The 7,945-nt window shown below is 34.2% G+C and overlaps 1 pseudogene; it reads right to left on the reverse strand.

Annotated features, from left to right (window-relative positions):
- Positions 1–3,345: 3,345 nt before the first annotated feature.
- LOC149158358 (elongation factor TuB, chloroplastic-like) lies at positions 3,346–4,729 on the reverse strand (annotated as a pseudogene).
- Positions 4,730–7,945: the final 3,216 nt, after the last annotated feature.

Raw genomic sequence — 7,945 nt, forward strand, 5'->3', positions numbered from 1 at the left:
ATTGACTTATACCAGATCCGAACTTCTATTTTGCTAAAAAAATTTGTACCTTCAATGCGCCACCACCGGGCAAGTCCGATCTGCTGCCACCGAACAGATCCGGAACTCCAACGTGCGACCACCGGGTAAGTCCGATCTACTGCCACCGAGTAGATCAGGAACTTCAACGCGCCACCACAGGGCAAGTCCGATCTGCTACCACTGAGTAGATCAGGAACTCCAATACGCCACCACTGGGCTACTCCGATCTGCTGCCACCGAACAGATCCGGAAATTCAAAGTGCCACCACCGGGCAACTCTGATCTGCAAAAAATTGCAGATTTTTCGAAGAGAAAGACGTTGGCACTCCTTCGACAGCAAAATGCCCGCGTGATTAATCCTGGATTTTTCATGCCAATTGTACTTTCTCGCATGCTGGTGCGCTTATCACCTTCAGAACCGTGCCAAGTGGCGCGACTGTTCCTTAAAAACCAGTGCCAGCTCTTCTTTTCGCTCAAAAATGGCGCGACTATTCGTGTCAAAACCGCGCCAACACTTTCTTGCGCTCAGAGATGATCAGTCATCTGAGAGCTATGCTCCAGGTGTTATTGCAGTCCACCTGATTCTAAAAATTCGCCACTACAATTCTGTAATCAATGATGCATCCTAAAAAAAAAATTAAGGCTATCCCTACTCTATGCTCTGATACCAAGATAAAAATCAGATTTGAATTAAAAGAAGGAGTTACAGCTCACAGGTGAGTACTGCACCTGGAGACTGCACTCATACAAAGAGCTCTTCATACACTCTACTATTCATGAATGAAAGATTACATCATTAAGTACATCACTAGAAATTAGGTAGTTGCAAACAAACTCCTAAACTCTAGGAGCAAATCCTAAACTAAGGAGATACGTTACAACTTATGTAACCATTTCTCCATTAACACAAAATAATATTAATTAGTTTCAACTCAAGAATGAAGAACATGAGCTTATGTTGATTGCAACTTCCATCATCTAAGTTGTTTCATATTTATTTACTCTTTAACATTGGACTCTCATTGGATGGACGTAATGGAAAAAGAATGACTAAATTAAGATATTAAAAAGATATGAAATTATCCAAATAAGAGTAAGGGATGTTAAATTATCATTTTTTTATTAGTATATCTATTTTTTCACCAAAAGGGTGCAAAATCAAAGTCAAGCCGATAAAAATAAAGATGAATGTAGTTTATTTTTTCTTTTTGATTGAATTAAGTACGTTTTTCACTTTTCTACTAAATTATAATTTATAATTTATATCATGTGCTTGATTTTTTATCCACTCATTAACTATAATTAGAAAGCATAAGTAGACAACACCACTACCACTTCTTAATGTGCTTCAAGAATTATTGGCCTTGCATTCTCCCAACTGGGTAATGGATATGGGTGGTAGTGTTGATTTACTTCTCACACCCCCTACCAAATCCTTCCACGAGACTCATAAATATAATTTTGTACATGACCTCAACCGGCTAGACCAAGAGATTTTACCTTGGATAATTTTCTTCTAATTTTCTTTGTTAACATTTCTCGTAAATGATATAAAGTAGGTATTTTTTAATGTCATTAGTGGAATGTTAACAACATTTCTCATACAAATGTTATCTATAATTAGAAGTCTGAAAAGGCTACCAAGACTTATCCACCTGAAATGAATTTATATCTAAACATAACAGAGTAATAAAACACATAAGAATATCTCTTCCTATAAAAGACCCCAACTAATAGTAGCAGAAAAATTCAGGCAAATAAACATTGATCCCTCCTTTCTTACTTTTATCACTTTGATCTTCAACCCCTCCATGATGAGCCTTTTCATGGTTACATCTCAATATTACGTTTCATAAAATTTAGTGTACTCTAATGACACCACCATTACTACTACAAAGGTATCACCATTATACTAGAAAGATATCAAAATTGTCATTGATAATGTTTTTCATTTTGAAGTTCAATAATTATCATCTATCAGTGATCAATATTCCTTCATTTATAATATATTTGATGAGAAATGTTTTCTCTCTAATGGAGTCTAGTTTGTGTAAAAAATAAAACAATGAAAAAAATGACTAAATCTTTTCTTAAAGAAACATTTTGGATTTACTTTGGTAAATCTCAAGATTCCAAAGTAATTAAATGTCTGTTTTACATGATATATGATTAAAATTTAGATGAAATTGAATCTTAAAAAAACTAGTCAATTATAATTGCAGTTCATCTTAATGTGTATAGATAGTTATTTGGATGTCTTGCAAAACTTGTTTCCACTATCTATTCATTACTTCCTTATATGATAATAATCCAAAATTGTGTTAATAATGAACATTATTATCTCATTTGAAATTTAGAAACAAGTAGGGGCACTACCATAGATTTGTATCTGTGAATGACCTAAAATTAACAAACAACATAGATGGGACATCATGATTCAGAAGTATAAAAATAATGATTAGAATGACTAGTACAAGCTTGTGTAAATCTTATCAGACATAGAAAAGTATTTCACCCTAGAAATAAGTATGGAATGCTAGCTAATATTTTCAGTGCACAATACAGTAGATACCCACATACACCAAAAACAACGAAGACTCCAAATATTTTAAAGGTTTCAACTTTCTCTCAGTGAACACTTGGGATAATATTCTACGGAACAATGTAGAGACAAAATAACTCTATGAAATGGTATTGGAAAAGATTAGCTACCATGATAGTACAACAATCCAATTAAAGAGAAAATAGGAAGAACTATCTCAACATGTGTCAATCCAGTCAACCAGCATCCTATCGAGACAAAACTAATGCATGAAGCTAATGGAAGAAGTCAAGATGGAGAGTTTTCTGTCCTTCAAAAAGCCATAACTTAAATTTCATTAAGGCTACTCTATGAGGATCTGACTACTATTAGTCAAATTCTAGCTACTTTTACTAAAAGTGTCACATTTGACTATTATTGGCTTACCCACTACTATACATCTATAGCACATGACACAAACTTGGTGTGAAGTGCATAATTGGATATTTTTACCTTTAAGAAATATTTAATGATGGCTTCATGTTTCCAAACCAATGTTTCCTGACTAAAATATTTAACTTTAATTTACCTTTAAACTACAGCGCAATACTCGCCCAAACTTGTATAGCTGAAAATACAACACATAATTGAATAGAGTGGCTAATTCAATCCATTGAAAAAAAAAGACAAGTGAAAAATAGCCTATGACTAAATTTATGCTCACCATTTACATGAAAACATAAAAACATAAATCATACCATGACTAACCAATCCAAGCTAGTTTAGGACAACAAATTTGTGTATTATGAAGCATAGTCATTATTATATGTAACTCGTTGCATCGAGAATGACTTTAAAGAGAACTTTGGCATGGTCAATTCAACAACCATATTCACACGGTCCCCAGGAATTACCATCTTTGACTTCTCATCCTTCTCATTCATTATGGCAGTCACCTTTCCAGTGACATCAATAGTTCTCATCTAAAACTGGGGCCTGTACTTGGGGAAAAATGAAGAATTCTTCTTTGTTGAGCACATGCAGAATTGCCGAAAACTTTGAATGATGATTTATATTCTTAGGCTTTGGAAAAGCTATTCACATCTCTATATCGACCTTCTAATTACCTCTAAGAAGAATACCCACATTGTCCCCTGCAACTGACTCATCCAACAACTTTTTGAACATATCAATCCTAGTCACACTAGTCACCCTCATTTCCCTCAATTCAACAATATCCACAGAATCTCGAACCCTAATAGACAATCTCTCAATTCGTCCAGTTGAAACAATGTCATGATTAGCAATAGAAAAAACATCTTCTACAACCATCAGGAAAGGAAGCTCAGTATGCCTTTGTGGAATTGGAATATATTCATCCACTCCATCCATGAGACCATAAATATTACCCACCCACCTATTCTCACCTCGCTTGATGTTTGCATTTTCCATCAAAGCCTCCAGTGCAAGGAGCGTTTACCCCAAAATAATCGACACGTCATCCCCTAAATACTCATAAGAACTCAAGAGCTCCCTAACCTCAAGCTAAACCAACTGAAGAAACTTGTCGTCATCAACCTGGTCTTACTTTTTCAAGAACACCACCAAGTTGGGCAGACCCACCTATTTGGTCAAGAGGATGTGCTCCTTCGTTTGTGGCATAGGTTCATTCACTCCTAACACAACTAGGATTGCTTCATCCATTTGAGCATCCCCAGTAATCATATTATTCACATAATCAACATGACTAGGGAAATCCACATGGGAATAATGTTTGTTCTCAATCTCATATTCGATAGTAGCAGTGTTGATTGTAATACCTATGACCCTCTCTTCGGGCGTCACATCGATTTCATCATATTTTTTAGGGGTACTGGTGCCCATGGAGGCTAAGTCAATGGTGAGGGTAGATTAGGGAGGTTTTCCCATGATCAAGATGTCCAAGGTGCCAATATTCACATGAGGTTTTTTTTCTCAAAGTTTCTCCCAACTGCCCAAACTATGAACCATAATGACTTGATGCTATTCACAGAGGAAGAGTAAGGGAAATGGTCTTTGAAAGTCCTAGTATATGAAATTGGGTTTTAGAGAGACCAGAAATGTACCTTGTAAAAAATCCCCCGTGGGGTTCGCCAATGATGAAAAATATGAAGGAACTTTTGTTTCTTGCATGGATAACCTTGTCATGATTGTTGTCATTTTAATTGCTCACGAGCTCTCTTTGTTTGCTCTTGAGCTAGCACCACAACAATCTTAATGTAAGGAGAAACCTTATCCCTTGTTCTAGTAGATGTAGTATGAGAAAAATTAACTGATAATCCCTTGTGAAAGCGAGCTCTTGTACATGGGCACTGTTGAGATTCACACCACCTATTGAGCACGATGAATCTCAACAGTGTCATCAACAAGAACCTCGCAATAAAATTCCTATTGCCATAATTAGTTACGTGTTAATCATAAAAAATAAATGTTCGAGGTTATTTACATAGAATTTTTATCTTTTACTTTTCTTTGAATGATCATTACACAAAAGAGACTATTTTTGGTGGATGACCACGTAAAAAATTTTTACTATTATTTGCACATTAGAATAATTCATACTTATTTTTCTTTTAAGTTGTTCGTCATATTTCTAAATGATTTTATTGCATCTCAAACTGTTGGCTGGCAGGTAAATACATGTTGTTTTCCATTCATACACCACTTCATTTTTGTAGTGTCGTTATTTCTCATTAATGGTATTGATAATTTTTTATGGATTGGAAATTCCTTAAATTTTTAGTTTTTGCAGTATAAGCATGTTTCATTAAGGGAATTGATTGCTTGGTATAGAAATTTGTGACATATTTAATATTTCAGTATCACTTCTCCTGGTTATGACAAGTAAGAGAGGGTGGATATGATGTTTAATACAATGTGTCATTAAAAGGTTGGTTTGAATGGTCTATAATTGTAAGTTCCATTTTTAGATGATTTTAAATGAAAAGAAGGAATATAGAAAAATTAATGATTGTTTTTATAAGAAAAATCTTCTAGGTCATCAGTATGAATGGATTTTTATTTATGTTGATAACATTAATTGTGTTGTTCTTATTACGGATTTTAGAAGTTTTTTTTTTCTTTATGTAAGAAACTAAATTTGCATCTTTTGAGAGAGATTAGAAAATGGGGCCATTTAAATGGATATCCAAATATCTAGAAGAAATGATACAACAACATGTGATATTAAATTTTATGTTCGTTATGAATTTGAAAATTTGTGGGTATTTTAGGGTATCACATTAACATTCAAAATAACAGTAATCAGGAAAAGGTCACAACCACATGGAAACACAAAAAACAATTGCTTCACCAGGGAACTCTCTAGTGAGACACCATCCATCTCAAAAACAAATTTCATTTGACTTATAGGTTGCATCCCTTGGTAGCCCTTCAAGGTAAGTGACTCTGACTTGCACTCTAATTGTTATGAAACCAATTCAAAAAAAGATAGAAAAGATAGATCAACGCCTTAGAAATCAGCCTCTTCGAGGGGGAAGCCTCCTTTACATTACACAAATGAACAATTCTTGGATGATACAAAATGGCAAGACCTCATTTCTATATATAGGAGTTTAAGGGGTCATAATATAATCAGAGCCGACATAACAATAATAATGTGAGGGCACAACAATAACAATAATGGGCGTCTATGGGGCACAATACTAACAATATGGGTACTAAATGGGCACAACAACATAATAATGGGGTTGCACTAATAACAATAAGGGGTTGCACTGGTAGTATAGAGACCTAGCATGTCTCTGTCCTTCAAAAAGTTTTTTCGTCAACGCTTGAGTATTTATGGATGCTTCTATCTAAAATTATCATCCTTCCATGTGGAATCTTTATTAGGTAAGTTCTTCCACTTGATGAGATACTCTGACACTGATCCATTTCGTAGCTGTCGATTTCTTGGTTCTATGACTACTTCAAGTTCGAATATGATTTTTCGTTCCTTGTCAAGTTCTATAAATATTGTTTGAATTGGGATCTTCTGCAACTTTTGAATGAGTTCCCACCCTGCTTCGTCATTCTTGCATTGATCCCTTGTTTTTTTATCGAATTTGGTTGGATAAATATACCCAGCTCTAGCATTTCTATAGCCATATGTTCAATTTCACTCCTTTGAGCATATGGATATCTGTAAGGCTTGATGTTTGGAGGAACACTTCCTAGAATCAAATGAATAGCATGATCATGATAAATAATAGGTGGGAGGCCTCTGGGAGTCTCAAATACCTTGGAATGATTGTCCAAGACTTTTTGGATATCTACTGAAATAGATGATTTCAATGTAGGAACCTCTAGCGAACATAATTGTGCAATTATGCCTCATTTTTCTTTATTTAGAAGCTTTTTCATTCCATTAGAGTTGATTATTTTTTATGTTTTCCCTATGATACCCCTTAATTCAAATTTATTTCCTTTCGAAGAAAATTTCATGAAAATTTATTGAAAATTAAAAGCTATTGTACCCAAGGATTGTAGCCATTAGACTCCTAATACAACATCATGACCACCCACTGGAATGGAAAGAATTAGGATATTCAATACATATTCTCCCATGCATAGCTTGATATTATGGTACTTTCCAGAGCAATTTATGGTTCCTCCACTTGCAGCCATCACTTGACACTTAATGTTAGTTATAGGAAAAAATTCAATTCCTTAGCTATCTCACAATGAATAAAATTATGTGTACTACCTTAATCAATCAACACTATTACCTTTTTCTTCTTGTTATGGCCTTCTATCTTGATAGTTTGATGAGTGGTAATTTCGGCCAATGCATTACAAGATATTGTCTCATTCATTTCTTCTTTCTCTAGGGTTGGTTCTTGGTGAGTATCCTTTTCTTTTGACACTTCTTTATCCTTTTCTTCATGATATTTCAGCAGGGAAAATTTTAGGGGCTAATATTCGACCACGAGCTAATTTTCTATACTTTTTACAAAAAAATGATTCTCTAATTTCTAGCTTTTTGTAAAAATGATTCACCCAAATTTTATAGAATGAAATTATTTTACCCTAAAAATCGCCAAAATATTATATATAAACCATATAAAAATATTATAAATTTGAATATTTTTACAAAAATATCTCCAAACATGTTATAGATTTCATATTATGGACTAGTGGGATTCGCAAGGTTTCTAAACTTTATGGTAAATTTCCATCCTTAAAATTTTCCCTGTATTTCACTGCTTGATCCTTCTTCTTCTTGATATGTCCTTCTATCTTGAGAGTTTGAGGAGTGGTAATTCCTGCTAATATATTACAAGATATGGTCGAATTCATTTCTTCTTTCTCTAGGGTTGGTTCCTAGTGTATATCCTCTTCTTTTAATGTTTCTTGATCCTT

Source organism: Pinus tabuliformis, chromosome 5_2 (genome assembly GCF_031772625.1).
Source record: "Pinus tabuliformis cultivar Carrire ecotype Pingquan chromosome 5_2, CPIR1, whole genome shotgun sequence".
NCBI classification, from domain to species: Eukaryota; Viridiplantae; Streptophyta; class Pinopsida; order Pinales; family Pinaceae; genus Pinus; species Pinus tabuliformis.